The sequence below is a fragment of the Leucopleurus acutus genome (assembly GCF_964270905.1).
Source record: "Leucopleurus acutus genome assembly, chromosome: 3".
NCBI classification, from domain to species: Eukaryota; Metazoa; Chordata; class Mammalia; order Artiodactyla; family Delphinidae; genus Leucopleurus; species Leucopleurus acutus.
In genome coordinates, this window is record NC_139145.1 from 48,416,796 (window position 1) to 48,433,196 (window position 16,401).

A 16,401-nucleotide genomic window follows, 5' to 3' on the forward strand; every position below is an offset into this window, starting at 1 on the left:
CCTTCATCTGACCTTTCCAGCGACTCTCTTTGAGTCTATGCAGTGAGATGAAGGTAGAAGCAGGGACAGGAATGGACGAGGGAGAAGAGGGAAGGGAGTCCTGGCCTAGAGCAGCAACTTCGGCACTCTACAAGAGAAAGATCTGGAGCTAGGACCTAGAGGGAACCATCCAGCTTGTCTTGACACGTGTGCTTACGAGTGCACCTAAGTGTGTGCTCTGCAGCATCTATACGTCATGGAGCATGTGTGTGCATGTGTATATTGTGGGACCATGTGTTTGTGCAAATGTACACATTGGCCTGTGTATATGTGTACGCTAGTTTGAACAGATTTAGACAGGTAACCTCAGAGAGAGATGTATCTGACCACGTACAGGTATGAACATAAGTATGTGTACTTCTGTGGTTATAAATGCACATGTGAATGTGTGTAGTGAGAATGTGCCTGTATCTGCGTATATACATAGGACTACGTGAAAGTGCTTAAGAGTGAAAATGCATGAAGGGTATTATTTTCACATAGGTAATTGTGTAAGGATATCTGTGAAGCACATACTTAAGTATGTAGCAGCATCTGAGCCAGCAATATGTCTGTATGCATGTGCATGTGAATGTGCGTAAATACAAGAACACGTGAATAAGTGAAAGAATATTTAATGTGTAACAGTCTATGTGTACGAGTATGTCGATACATGTGTTCAGGTGTACATGTGAGTGTGCACACGTGGGGACATGCAGACAGCTGGAATTCATGTGGAACTAAATGTCAGCAGATGTGAAAGAGAGACAGAGTGTGTGCATGTGTGTGTGAGTATCTGTGTGTGAGGGTCTTGATGTCCTTTGGGCATGAATCTCAGCATTTCCATTATGAGGACGTGTGCTCCAGCCTCTCTTGCCAAGGGCCGAGCTAGCCTGGCACAGAGACAGGCACACTGTGGCCAGGACCCCTGGCGATTGGCAATGGCCTATGCAACTACCGTCCACACGTTTGGCCTTATTTGTCAATATTAGGGGGGCAATGGACAGAGCCCTGAACGAGGAAACAGACCAAGGTTTGAGCTCTAGCTCTGCCACAGTTTAATACCACTGAGACTCAGTTCCCCCTTGGCACCTGGCTCTAAGAATGGTGTGTAGGAATACACAAGAAGTGGGTATGAGAGCCCTTTATGAATGCTACAGAAATGTAAAGGATTATTAACTATTGAACCAGTCAGCCAAGGACTCCAACACATAAGCCTAAGGAAATGTCTTTCTAGTTTTTTTTTTCCTTCTGTTCCCTATTTATTCATTTATTGTTTCCACCTCCGTTTTTAAGGTCCTATACTGTACGTGCTGAATAGGCTATAAGGATATGGATCCGTTTTACTCATATTAGGCTAGGCCTTCCTGCAGCAGCAAACAACCCCTGAAATCCCAGTGTCTTAGAACAGCAAAGACCGATGTATCACTCACCTAAAGTCTGCTACAGATCTGGGGGACTCTCCGGGACTACTGTCCTCCACGTCTTGGCTGAGCCTTGCATTTCCACATCAACAGGCGATTTCACATTTGCTGTGAGAGGAAGAAGGCACTAAGGGGTGGCACACCGGCAAGTAAGTGCTTTCCACCCAGAAGTGACATACAGCACTTCTGCTCACATTTCACTACCCAAAGGAAGCCACATGACCCTACCTGAAGAAAAGTAAAATCCTCCCATGTCCCCAGAAGTAAACAGGAGCCAGGCAGGTCTCTGCTTTCAAGGAGTCTATTGGAGAAGGTGGACAAGGAAATCAAGAGAATACCGCAATATGATGAGTGAGATTACAGAGGTATGCACAGGAAGCCATGGAACACAGAGAATAACAGTGACCGACAGCAATACTAGGCAACGCTTACTGAACATGTATTATGTGCCAGGTGCTGTGAAAATGCTGTTGTGTGGTTTTGAGTAATTTTTCTGAAGTAGAAATCTGATCATGGTTCTCTGCATGTTAAAACCTTCCAGGAGTCTGTCATACAGAGTGAAGTAAGTCAGAAAGAGGGAAAAAAATGGTTCTGAAGAACCTAGGAGCAGGACAGGAATAAAGACGCAGATGTAGAGAATGGACTTGAGGACACGGGGAGGGGGAAGGGTAAGCTGGGATGAAGTGAGAGAGTGGCATGGACATATATACACTACCAAATGTAAAATAGATAGCTAGTGGGAAGCAGCCGCATAGCACAGGGAGATCAGCTCAGTGCTTTGTGACCACCTAGATGAGTGGGATAGGGAGGGTGGGAGGGAGACGCAAGAGGGAGGGGATATGGGGATATATGTATACGTATAGCTGATTCACTTTGTTATACAGCAGAAACGAGCACACCATTGTAAAGCAATTATACTCCAATAGAGATGTTAAAAATAAATAAATAAATAAAATAAAACCTTCCAGGAGAGAATGGCGTTGTAGAATGACCCAGAGAGGAGAGGGGTTTTAAAAGCTGGTGTGTGTTCAACAGCAGTAAAAGAGGAGACAAGTCAAGTAAGAAAAGAGAATCTCATCCAATGGGTTTGGCAATGGAGGATGGGGGAGGGGAGCATGTATGAAATTAGAGAATGCGATTCAGGGGCACGACGAAAGCACAAGACAAAAGGAAGTGAAGACAGTAGGAAGATAATTCTTTCAAAAACCTCTGCTATAAAGAGAAGGCAAGGTGGTGGTGGCGTCATTTGTCATTTACTGAGCACTGTTCTAAAAACCAGGCATCCGTGGTTAGCAAAGTATGGGGATCATTTCATATAACACAACAATCCCATTTTACAGATGAGGAAACTGAAGCTCAGAGAGGCTTAATTCACCCAAGCTTTTCCAGCCAATAAACACCATCACCAGTTATTATCCCCAGGCTGCCTGAATCCTGGTGCCCTGCTCTTGGCCTAGGCCACCTGCTGAGTGTGGGGCAAGAGGAGAGGCTGCAGAGCCAAGGGGATGTCAGGGTCGTGGGAGGACATGACTTCATCCTGGTCTCCTGCACTCTGGTTTGGCTAACGAGTAGGATCTGTGCAATTCTATCAGAACTGGTGTTGAGAAAAGCCGTTGGCTGTCCATCCCTGTGGATATTTGCAAGTGAGACCCCAAGATCTATGAAAACAGCTACCATGCGAGGAGGTTAAATGCCCCCTATGTCCAACCATAAAAGTTAACACATTGTTTAGGAAGCAGTCACTTCTGAATGCCAGCCTACTTCTGGGATCAAGTGACTAAATCTAATCAACTGATTGAATGAATTGGAATCAGTTGATTGAATGAATTGATTTTGAATCATAGAAGATAAAACTTAAATCCATCTCCTTCTTTCCAACTCTACTGCTGTCAACTCTAGTTCAACTTGGCACCATCTCTATCCTGCTTGACTGAAACAGCCTCCTAACCGGCCTCCCCGCCTCCCTTCCTCCCCTTCCCTACCACTTCCCATAGTGCCTTTTAAACCCTAAATCACATCACAGCATTCCCCTGCTTCAAATCCTGCAACACCTGCTTAATCCTTTTACTACGCTCAGCTCCTTCTGCCCAGAAAAATCTTTGCATGAATGGTTCCTTCTCATCCTTCAGGTCTCAGCTCAGATATTTCTTCAGAAGGTCCTTCCCTGACTCCCTATCTAAAAATGTCCCCCCTTCCGGTCACTGTCGCATAATGTTCTATTATCTTCGGAGTAATACCTAAAAAGTAAAAGTTTGCTTGTTAGTTTGTTGTTTTGTTTGCTTTTTTATTGAGAGTGGGGACCCTGTCTTTCTCAATCATCCCTATATTTCCAGTGCCCAGTACTTTGCCTGGACCACAGGAGCTCAATCAATATTTGTAGAGAGAATTAACATTGGTGGTTCTCCAGTTTGAACCCCCATCTGTTGTCAGAACCTCTGCCACAAATGTTGTAGTTTCTGCTTGCACACCTCCAGTGATAGGAACCCCTGCACCCCCCCAGGCAGCCCACTTCATCTTGGGACACCTCTGACATCTCCATTTGCTCATGGCTTTCATTCTGATCCTGGGGCCACAGAGAACCAATCTCTGCACCTGACAGCCCTTCCAATAACTGAGGTCAGTCCTCTCGCTCCCTGGCCATGCCTGGCTCCCTTGGCCATTCTCCCCAGTTCTCAGTCCCTTTCCCATCCAGGGTGCTCTCCGAGTACAGCCAGCATGTCAATTTCCACCTTGAGCTGAAAGGCCAAGCAATGAACCCAGACCCTCAGGAGTGCTTAGAGCAGAGCGCACCAGGGCCATGCTCATCCTTACTCTGGGTTAGTGGGCTTCAAAGCATTGTTTTTAACAGCAGCCCACCACCACAGTCCATTTTTAAGGTGAATCTTATGAAGCACTTTAACACACTGATTTTTGAAAATGGGCTGTTCTGGAGGAAGTGGAACAGAAGCAGAAATCTCAATGCTTTGGCCTTTTCCTCAATCGGCCCCCCCAAGGTAGCTCTGGGGACCTCCTCAGAACCCTAAAATCATTTCTACACACACCACCTCAAAGGCATTTCAGTTTAGGGACTACCCTGGCAATCCAGTGGTTAAGACATTTCAGTTTAGGTAACAAGTCACAGTGTTGACTGATACTATGCTTATGGATAGCAAAACTCTGGAACTTTTTTTTAAAGTATATGAGCAACAGATGAAAACAAGTTTTGTAGTAAGTCCAGTAAAAAAGAGAAGAGAGGGCTCCCTGGTGGCGCAGTAGTTGAGAGTCCGCCTGCCGATGCAGGGGACACGGGTTCGTGCCTCGGTCTGGGAAGATCCCACATGCCGCGGAGCGGCTGGGCCCGTGAGCCATGGTCGCTGAGCCTGCGCGTCCAGAGCCTGTGTTCCACAACAGGAGAGGCCACAGCAGTGAGAGGCCCACGTACCGCAAAAAAAAAAAAGAGAAGAGAGAGAGAAACAGGAATGCCCCTGCTTTGCACTCTCCCCCGTCCCATCTGAGTTAACCACTGCAGAAAACACTTTAGTGTATGTCTTACTGGTCTTCTTTCCTTGAATGTATCGATACATCCCTTCGTTATTACACATCTTTGTCTAGATAGGATTGTGCAATACAATTTGCTTTTTTCACTTCACCATGTCTTGGAATCTTTCCACATCACTACATACAGGTCTACCTCATTCTTAACGTTCTACACACCCTCAAATTTGGAAACATAACAATGGTTTATTATAATTGCATTCAGTATGTGACAAAATGATTTTGATCAGTATTTCCAGATTTACAGCCCGCCTGTAAAATTCCACGCTCTGGACATAACATCACTTCATGGTATTTAACCACTTGTCTCCTGATGGGCCTGTAGGTTCATGCAGCTTTCACTATTACAAATAAGGGCCACAATGAATAGTCTTGCACCTGACTCTGCGTGCTTCCTTAGGATATATTACAGAAGTGGAATTACTTTATCAAGGGACCTGCACTATTTTGACAAATATTATTGCCCAACTTGCTCCCAAAGAAGCTTCAATAATTGTTCCCACAACAGCGTTTTTATCCTTGCCAACTCAAGATATTATCAAGCTTTTTAATTTTACCAAATGGGATTTTTTAAATGGTACTGCACTGTCATTTTTAATTTTCACTCCAGATTCCTAGTGGATTTGAGTATCTTTGCTTTTTTTCTTTCTTTTTTTGCATAATGGGCATTTTGAATAATATTATAAGTTTCTTCTTTTACATATACCTCCATAATCCATTTGGAGTTTAGTTTGCTGTAAAGTATTTGGTGATGGTTTAACTCTATTTTTCTCTGATTAGATAGTAATTTTCTAGCATTAAGTAGCCATTATTTCTCCACTGATCAGAAATGCTACCTTTCTCAGAAACTAAATCTATATATATATACACACACACACACACACACACACACACACACACACACACACATATATACATATATCTTTTTCTAGTCTCAGTTTATTGTCCATTGCTCTATTATCTGTTTCCACTCTATTTTAATTACTATGGTTTAACACTGTATTTCTATATCTGGTAGAGAAAGTCCTCTGTTGTTCTTCTTTAATAAGGTTTTCTTGTCATTTCCAGTCCATTTTCTCTTCCATACAAACTGTAGAATGAGCTTGTTGATGCCTATAAAAATTGCCTCAGATTTTGATTGAGGTTGCATTGAATTTATAGATTCACTTGTAGAGAACTGACATCTTAACAATATTATATAAATGTGGTATGTCTCTCCATTTATATAGGTATTCCTTTATGCCTTTCAGTAAAGCTTTAGAAGTATTTCGTTGTGTATGTGTGTGTGTATATATATAAATATAAATATATATATACACACACACACAAGTCACACATTTCTCATTAGGTTTACTACTGAATATTGCGTGAGGTTGGTTAATATTGTGGATGAGATCCTTGTTTGTTGTTGCTTTTTCCATTACACGTTCAGTCTGTCTACACAGCTAATGCTAGGCCATTTACACTCTGGGATTTGGGAAGTCCAAGAAAAAGTCTATTAAGGGCCATCCAGTTAGACATATCTCGACACTCCCAAAGCCTTGGTAAACTGCAGACCGAGAGGAAGCCAGGGAGAGAGCCCTCACACATGCCACAGAGTCTGTTAAGAGGCAGAAAATGGGATTATAGGCAATCTTGGTATCATCTGCTGGATGACTCTCTCCAATACACCACCATGGGAGGCATCACAGTCGTGAATTTATGGCATCCCAGGGTTGGCTCTCCATCAGATCAGATTCAGGAAGGCTGACTAATGACAATCAAAGCCACAAAAGACTGAAGTGGGTAAATAAGACCGTCAAGTTATTTTACTTTATGATGGGGCTTTCCATTCCAATAACAGCATGCTTGTGTCCTCCATGAAAGCACTCCCTTGCCATTCGTTGAATACCAGGGAAACAAATCAAAAGTTGCTTTTGACATACCAAATTGGAGGAAAAGAAGGTAGACAGTCTTGAGGAAAATCTCATCCAGGCCAGAGAGAGGTCTAAGAAACCATCCCTCCTCACCACACAGAAACCCTCTTTTCAGACACAAAAAAAGTTGGTGTTCCCCCAAGCAGTGTGACCCTATCCTTCAGATGATGCTAGACTACCAATTGCCAAATTCCTGCTCATCAAACTGCCCTTTCTTATACTACCGAATGAAGGTCTCCAATATGTTTATAAAATAGTTCTCTAAACAAGACACAATAGGGACTTCCCTGGTGGTGCAGTGGTTAAGACTCCACGCTCCCAATGCAGGGGGCCCGGGTTCGATCCCTAGTCAGGGAACTAGATCCCACATGCATGCCACAACTAAGAGTTCACATACCACAACTAAGGAGGCTGCATGCTACAACTAAGGAGCCGGCCACCCACACAAAGAAACCCACAAGCCACAACTAAGGAGCCCTCAAGCCACAACTAAGGAGCCTGCCTGCCGCAACTAAGACCCAGGGCAACCAAAATAAATAAATAATTTAAAAAAAAAAAAAAGCTCCAAAGCTGCAAAAACCCTTAAAAAAAAAAAAAGACATAATACAATAAATTAGGGTTCCACTTCATAAATTACAAACACAGGCCTGATCTAAATCATTGAGATTACACACGGGTTTGTGATTGAGGCTGAGCCTTGCCAAATTTCTTTGCTGCATGTTCACCTGTTAGTTTAACTCACAGAGATCAAACTTATTTTCCATATTTCCAAGTTCACTAGTGGCATGTCTCACTTTTATGCCCTGTACTGCCAATACTGTCCTCTTTCCTCTTTTCAGGTTAATACCCACGCTTCAATTTGCATCCTTTGGCAACCAGTTACAGATCCACCTCAGTTTAGCATCACAATACAAAGTTCTCCATCTGATACTGACTATGAGGATATGTATGAGTCAACCTGTCACATGGGCTCAGTGAGATTCCAGTATACTGTGTCTACTATGTTTCTTTCACCTACCCATCTAGGAACTTGGTTTTCAAAAAAAGGAAACAGAGGGAATTCCCTGGTGGTCCAGTGGTTAAGACTCCACATTTCCACTGCAGCGGACACAGATTCAATCCCCAGTTGGGGAACTAAGATCCCACATGCCTCACAGAGTGGCCAAAAAAAAAAAAAAGGAAATAGGCAGCATGCAATTGTCAAAAGAATGTGAAATTGGGAGCCAGACAGTCGTGGATTCACATTCCTGCTCTAGCACCTACTAGCTTAGCTATGGGACTCTGGGCAAGACACTTAAGCTCTGTTTAACCTCTCTGAATTTCAGTTTCCTCCCCTGTAAAATGAGTATAATAATATTCAGTGTGCTAGGCTGATGAAAAGTTTAGAGATACAATGCATATAAAATTCTAGCAAACGTTAGACATCCAATAAAAGTGGCTGCAATTAGCATTTTTATGTAATTATTAAACTCACGCTGGGCTTTAGTGATCCCCTGAAGATAAACAAAGAGGCTCCGCTCCACTTGTCCAAACCATCGGCAGTTCTTCACAACAAATGTAGCCCTGATTATGTGCGATCCAAATGAGAATGCAACAGGCAGGGTGGTGACTCAGGAGAGGTTGAAGGCATGGAGCAGGCAACTGGAGCCAAGGACACAATGGTCAGGATCCAGGGAGTCTGCCAGCTCTGTACTTGCGTGTAGAGCAGACAATGGGTCAAATCCAAGGGGCAGGGACTTCCCTGGTGGTCCAGTGGTTAAGACTCTGTGCTTTCAATGCAAGGGGTGCAGGTTCAATCCCTAGTCAGGGAACTAAGATCTCACATGCTGTGCGACGTGGCCAAAAAAAAAAAAAAAATTCAAGGGGCAAATCAGGAACGATGTAGGAGTACTAGTAGACTGCTGGACCTGGGGCAGAAGCCTTTTGTCCTTTGCCCGTTTTTATTTTTTATTTTTTTTTAATTTTTATTGGAGTATAGCTGCTTTACAATGTTGTATTAGTTTCCACTGTACAGCAAAGTGAATCAGCTATACGTATACATATATCCCCTCTTTTTTGGATTTCCTTCCCATTTAGGTCACCACAGAGCATTGAGTAGAGTTCCCTGTGCTATACAGTAGGTTCTCATTAGTTATCTATTTTATACATAGTATCAATAGTGTATATATGTCCAGCCCAGTCTCGCAATTCATCCCACCCCCCTCCTTTGCCTTGTTTTAATACTTCCTGCTAATTGTGGGTATCTACAAACCCACAGGAACATAACAGCAGCCAGAGGCAGTAGCTGATGGCATTGAGGTATCACAAAAGTGTCGCTCAGTACAAATCTGGGAGATTCTGGATGGTGTAGTCTAGTAGCTAAATGCATGGGCTCTGGCATTAACATCTTGGGTTCAAATCCCAGCTTTGCCACTTACTAGCTGTGTGACGTCAGGTACAGTACTTTAACTTCTGCGTGCCTTAATTTGCCTAACTGTAAAATGAGAATAATAGAACCTACATCACAGGATTATTGTAAATATAAAACAACACACATAAAGAACTTAGCATCATCCCTTGCATGTGGTAACATCTCAATGTATTATGTGCACTGTTATTATCAATTCTGCATCTGCCAGTAACTAGTGCTGGGAACTTGAGCTGTTAGGGCTTTAATGTCCACGTCTATCCAATGGAGATACGAATCTGCCCTTTCATAGAACTTCATAGAACAAAACTACTTTTCAAAACTTTGTAAAGTAAAAAGCAGTTAATAAGTATGAGACGTTATTAATAAAAGGAACTGACACAAAAAAGAAAAACAAAAAAGAAAGAAAGAAAGAAGCGAACACAGTGTACTACTTAAAAGCACAGGACTTTGGAGTCAGCCAGTCATGGATTTGAGCCTCAGCTCTGTCACTAACTTTAGAAAAAGCATTAAGTCTCCCCAGGCTCAGTTTATCCATAAAACAGTATCCCTGTGAGAATCTGGGGAGAGGGATCATTAAAGCACTTAGCACTGTGTCTGGCACTCAGTCCAGATTCAGTAAACTCTCCATGTGCCGGTGAGCCAGGTCCATGCTCTCGCAGGGCAGTGATGTGACTCTTCTCACATTTGAAGGCAACATCTTTGACTGATTCCACAGTGCTTCTCAGAGGTCTGGGAAAGTGCTTGAGAAGCAGCAGCAGCTCATAAACCAAGCCTGGGACGCTCCACTCTGAATGCCCCCTGGTCCCTGGCTCTGAGCAGACTGCTCCAGTTCTCACACATCTTAATCCCAAATCCTGTCAGAGCTGAGTCTAAGTTAGAGTTTCTCCAAGGAGAGCAGAGACTGCCTGATGGCAGATTCAGCTCGGTTCTCCTCCTCCCGCCCTTAAAGGTGTACAAGGGATTAGGAAAAGTAGTGGGAAAGGGGTCAAGATTTCTGTATGCAAGTCCCACCTTAGTCACTGAACTGCTGTGTGGCCTGAGAAAGTCTCTTTCCCTCTCTGGGCCATGTGTAAAAGGAAGGAGTTGAGACAGAAGTCTACCTGTAATATTTGTGATGAAAATGATGAAGGATAAGATGATGATGACAAAGAACAATGATTCTCTCCTCTGCCCCACTCTCCATCCCTACTATCTCAGTTTAGCTCTTCCTTATCTTTCATTGAACTGTCACAGTGGCCTCAAAATAAGTCTCCCTGGTCCCGTTTTCTCTCACTTCGGCACTTCATGGCCACGCCTCCCACGCTGATCTTCCTGAAGTCAAACTGGGATATTGCTCCACTGCTTAAGACTCCAGTGGTGCCCAGCTGGCTACAGAATAAGACCCAAACACCTTGGCTTGGCAGTTAAGGATACCCACAGTTTCAAATCAATCCACTCTACAGCCTCATCACAGCAGAGTGGTTAAGAGCATGCGCTTTATATAATTAGACAAACCAGATTTGAATTCCAAGCCCATTATTTACTGTGTGAATTTGGACTAATTACTTAATCTCCCTGAGCCTTCTTCATCTATAAAATTAAGGTGAAACCACCTATAATCATAGGACTGTTTTAAACATAAGATGAGCGGAAGTTTGTGGCATGCTTAGCACACTGCCTGGTACTTAGTAGGTCCTCAATAAGAGGGACTTTTATTACTTACGCAGCTGACGGTTGAGCTAAACTGAACTGTTTGAATGCCCCTGCCTATAAACCTTTGCTGGTGCTATTCCTTCCATATGAAATTCCTTTGATAACCTGCCCCCCCATCCCACCCCCGCCAACTCTACAAATCCTAACCCTAAATACACCAAGGCCGAAGCCCTGGTCCTCACGTCCTGTCCTGCTCTACACCTGTATTCCTCACCTCTGTCCTTCCTCCTCACACATCACTGGCCTCCTTTCCAGCCAAAATCAGATATTATTCATATCTTAGAACAACACCAGATCTAGAGATGCTAACTTCAGGAGGATGAAACAACCTGATAGGGGCCATTTCAAATGCCACCTTCTGCCCAAAATCACTTCCAGAATCACCCAACCTGCCTGGAAGTAATGTCAATGACTTGAAAGCAATATCTAATAGCAGCTTGTTAGAACCTCTCCTGACCCTTATCACTTTCAGTTTTGTATATTAGATTTGTGTCCATACCTTGCCTTGCTTGCTATATAATCTGAGCTCTGTGAGGGTAGAAGCCAAGACCTGAGCCTCTGCTCTCACCGTTCTCCCACTGGGCCTCATAAGTGTTTATAGAGTTGAATCAAGTTTAGAGAAGAAACATCCCTTTAACGGCTAGAAGGCTGACACTTAGGAGGGTATAAGAATCTGATTCTTCATCCTCCTGTTGGGTGATGGCTCTTGGTTCTGCCTGCTGTGGGCACACATCTTGCCCTTCACGTCCTCTTCCCACCAACACACCCACCAGGTTCTTAGCTCTTTCCTACTAAAGCACCTCATGCTTCCTATTTCACCACAATACTGAGTTTAGAGGAGTTTGCTGGGAGAGGTTAGAGTCTGAAATTAGACATAACCGGGGCGGGGATGGCGCGGCGGTGGGTGCACACAGGAAGCCTTCCATCCATGTTTGTTGAATGATAGAACGAACAAATGAATGAGTTAATACTCTACCTTGGTCTCGCAAGCATGGAAGCTGCCCAGTTTCCAGAAATCAAGCCATCAGGGAATGTCAGAGGCAAGACTAGAGAGTGGGTGCTAGAGCCTGCTGAGCCAGAGCTCCACCAGTCCCTCCCCCTCGGACTTAGAAGATGCGCCACCTTGAGGGTCAAGGCCTGGAAGCCAACTACCAGAGGTGGGACCTGAGGTTCTCAGCTGGAGAACTCCAGTGCTGTCCTTCCAGCCTCTGGGCCTGAACGTGGACCCCCATCAGGTTGAACACTGACCAGAGTGACTGTAGAGCCAAGTAAGCGAAACGGCATTTAGCTTTCAGCCTATTACAACGGTTACATTGGTCCCTTCCAAACGGCATTTCCTGCTGCTGTTTACCAACCGGGGAGGAGAAAATCGATGCAGCAGCTCGTCTGGGGAGCGGGTGCTGAGGGGAGAAGGCGGCACTAGGAGAAGGGGACAAGTCGCCTGAGGACACCAGACACAGTCTCCTCAGCTCTTACCCTCACTTCTCATGAAGCGCTTCAAAGCGAGACCCTATGGTTTTCATTTTGTTTTTCTCCTTTTAGGTGACGTATGTTTCTATTGTTTTATAATCAACAAGCATTACTTCTGTGATAAGAAAAATAAAGTATTTTTAAATATCAGTAATAAAATGCAACTGTAATAATATCCTTCCCTACTTAAAATTCTTCGAAGACTCCACATGAGTCCCAGGATGGAGTCCGCATTCCCCAGGACAGCCTGCTGGGCGCTGCGTGCTTCCTCCTCCTCCTGCCCTCACTCATCTACTTGCTGTTCTGTCCAAAGCACCGTGCTCTTGCTTTGTCTCTGGGCCTTCACAGGTGCAGTTCCAACTGCCCAAAATGCTTTTCCTTTTTGGCTCTGCCATATTTGGTCTCACCTTAACTTCTGTATCTCCCCAGTGCCCTGTACCTAATCCCCAGCAGAGCCCAATCTCCGTGTGGTGTAAGTGCTACACCGTAGGCTCTGTGACAGCACAAACATGTCTTTCTTGTTCTCAGCGTGTTCTCCAGTGCCGAGAACAGTGCCTGGCACTTAGATGCTCCATTAAATGTCGCTGGAAAACATAAAACTAATAACGATCACCTATTAGATTTGGAAGGGTTCTTAGAGACCATCTAGCCTAACTCCTCCTTCTAACAGTGGGGCCAGGAGAAGTAAATCCAGATTTTAATCCCAGGTCTCTTCTGAATTGCTATGTGACCTTGGACAATGGCTCCTCTCTCTGACCCGCAGTCTCTCCAGCTATAAAATGGAGAAAGCTCGGGCTTCCCTGGTGGCGCAGTGGTTGACAGTCTGCCTACCAATACAGAGGACACGGGTTCGTGCCCCGGTCCGGGAAGATCCCACATGCCACGGAACGGCTGGGCCCGTGAGCCATGGCCGCTGAGCCTGCGCGTCCGGAGCCTGTGCTCCACAACGGGAGAGGCCCACGTACGTCAAAAAAATAAAAATTAAATAAAAAATGGGGAAAGCTCTTCCTACCCCAACTTTTTCCGGCTCTGCTTCCCCCTCCCCCTCCCCCTCCTGGGTGGTGGGTAGCTCCAGGTACACCGACTGGGTGAGTAGGTAGGATGCTGCAAGAGAAAGAGAAGGTCAGGTTTATCCTCTCAAACTGTTGCCCTTCAGGTCGAGGAGATAAGACACACACAGTGAGGTAGTGCTAAATTAAACTTTCTGGCCATTCCATTTTGCTAGGAGATCAGAAAAGGAAGAAGTCAGGGAAGCCTGGGGGCACCAAGCCTCCTACAGGAGATAAGGCTTAAACTGAGCAGGCAGTGGGGGTGAGAGAAGAGGCTTCCCAGCCCAGAACCAGCCATCCATAGCCAGGGGACATAATCAACAAGTGCTCACTAGAAGGTTGGGCTGATGTGGATTCAGATTCCAGCTCTGCTGCTTACTAGCTCAACCTTTCCAAACCTCAGTTTCCTGAACCTCACTAGAAGAATTTGAATGTCTAGCTTGCAGGGGTTTTGTAAGGATTAAATGTGTGTGACAGTATCTAGAACAGTGCCTGGTGCCTAACAGGCCATTTTAAGAAATGCCACTTTCTTTTCTTCCTTCCAGCCACATAAACTGGCTTGACATGTTGCTGGCAAGAACATCAGAAGTGCAGCTGGGGTTTGGGGACTGAAGGCTTTTTCTGTCCAACCATTCATAGTCTGTTTACTCTGACATGACTCCCAGTGCCTCATCTCTCCCTCCCTCCCTCCCTCTCTCCCTCTCTCTCTCTCTCTCTCTCTCACTCACTCACACACACACACGCACACAAACACACGTACTTCATGTAAAATCCACAGGACAAACAGAGGCTGTTTCTAAACCCTGATGAGATGGGGCCAGGTTGGGAGCTATTACAATCAACAGGAAAAACAAAGAATCAACCTCCAGTCTGGCCTGAAGTTTTCCCTCCACCGCAGGACTTATAAGATAGGAAATTTTTTTTAACATCTTTATTGGAGTCTAATTGCTTTACAATGGTGTGTTAGTTTCTGCTTTATAACAAAGTGAATCAGCTATACATATACCTATGTTCCCACACCTCCTCCCTCTTGCGTCTCCCTCCCACCCTCCCTATCCAACCCCGCTAGGTGGTCACAAAGCACCGAGCTGATCTCCCTGTGCTATGCGGCTGCTTCCCACTAGCTATCTATTTTGCATTTGGTAGTGTATATATGTCCATGCCACTCTCTCACTTCGTCCCAGCTTACCCTTCCCCCTACCCGTGTCCTCAAGTCCATTCTCTACGTCTGTGTCTTTATTCCTGATTATGAGACCAAATGTCATTTTCTATGGGGCTGGAGGGAGAGGCTTCAACTAAATTATAGAACAGTCCCATAAGACGTCTTGGAACATTTCAGGAAGCTACTGATATTCCTGTAGGCAAACAGAATGTGGGAGGAAGTGGCAGGGAGGGGAGCGTGGGGGGCAGAAGGGCTGTTTGCTTCAGTCCATTCCTGCTGATGACAGATCGAGGGTGATCGGGATTTACGGGTAGCACCCCAAAAGAAAATATAGCATAACCTCCTTTATCCTGCACCTTCAGAGAAAAAGCAGCAGCAGGTGCTTCTGAGCAGAGATTATTCCCTGAAGGAGAACATTTAAAGTTGGACTTCAACTGAGGTTATTAATCTTCTAGGGAACTATAAACCCTCTTGGGAATCCAACAGAGAGAGCTATACCCTTCTTCTTCATAGGAAAACACAAATACACCCCAAATTCTACTTGCAATGGAATATTCACGGGCCCAAGTTTACAATGTCTCTCTAACAAAATTTAAAACTTTTCTTAATGGAAATATTTCTTAACTTCATTACCCAGTTTCCCACTGTGGAGACCTACCACAGATTGCTTCTCAGGTTGTTAATGAGAACTAAATGGATTATTTAAGACCCTCTAAGACCCAATGAACAAATCCTCAGCTAGGAGTCAAGGCACCTGGGCTTCAGAATCAACTCTGCTCTACATTTTCAGAGAGACACGGCCAGTCTCAACTCTCTCTAGATTTCAGTTCCCTCATCTGGAAAAAAAAAAAAAAAGGTGGGGAAGCGGGTAGTTTTGACTAGGACAGCAATTTCTAACCCACATTCTGTAGAAGATGAGCCTCATGCACAAAATAAAAGAGTTCTACGGCCAGAATAAATCAAGGAAATGTTGCATAGTCTATTGCCCTCTTGGAGATGCACACAGCTCCTCAGCAAATTAAGGTCTCTGAGAAGTCCTGCCATAAAGAAATCTGATACACTTGGTTTAATCAAACATTTCCCTACTTGGTTTGATCATGACTTTTTCTGTCCCATCAGAGAGGATTTAACTTAGCGCTGGGTTCCAGTAAGATGTGGCATCTATTAGTCCTCCCCAAACAAACAAATCAACACATTATAGAAGGTAACAGAAGGCCGGTATTAAAACAGAGTGGTGTGAACCCTAAGACCAGCAGAACACTATAAAATCCCTCCACCCAACTTTCCTTCACTGCTTGGGAATTGGGCAAAATAGTGTGAATGCTCAGGCGTCAGCTTTTAGTCTTTTCTTTTGTTCCTTCAATCTGTCTAGAATAGTGACTCTCAAACCTTAGTGGGCATAAGAATTACTGCACTGATGGGGTTGATAATAAAAGGGGGACTTCAGCTTTATCTGTGATGTATTATTTCTCTTATCTAACAAAAACTGAAGCAAACACAACAAAATGTTAACAGGATGAAAAAGAGGTGTTTATTACGTCAGTATGAACTTCATTTTTTAAATTTTTCAGAAGAAAGAATAACATTTAATTAATCTCAGTTCAGAGTTGAATATACTTAACAGGGCATCTAGAGAATTTTCAGGGATAATTATGACTGCCCTGATTTTTGCCTGATGCACAGACTTTACGTCTCATCCCCATGTAAGATGCAACCACGCTCTGAT

At 44.3% G+C, this 16,401-nt stretch overlaps 1 protein-coding gene across 2 annotated transcripts in view; it reads left to right on the forward strand.

The window, feature by feature from the left end:
- GLRA1 (glycine receptor alpha 1) overlaps nt 1-16,401 on the forward strand; it is a gene marked incomplete at both ends in the record, with an annotated part of 81,977 nt that overhangs the window by 42,970 nt on the left and 22,606 nt on the right. The gene's annotated exons all lie outside the window — the stretch shown is intronic.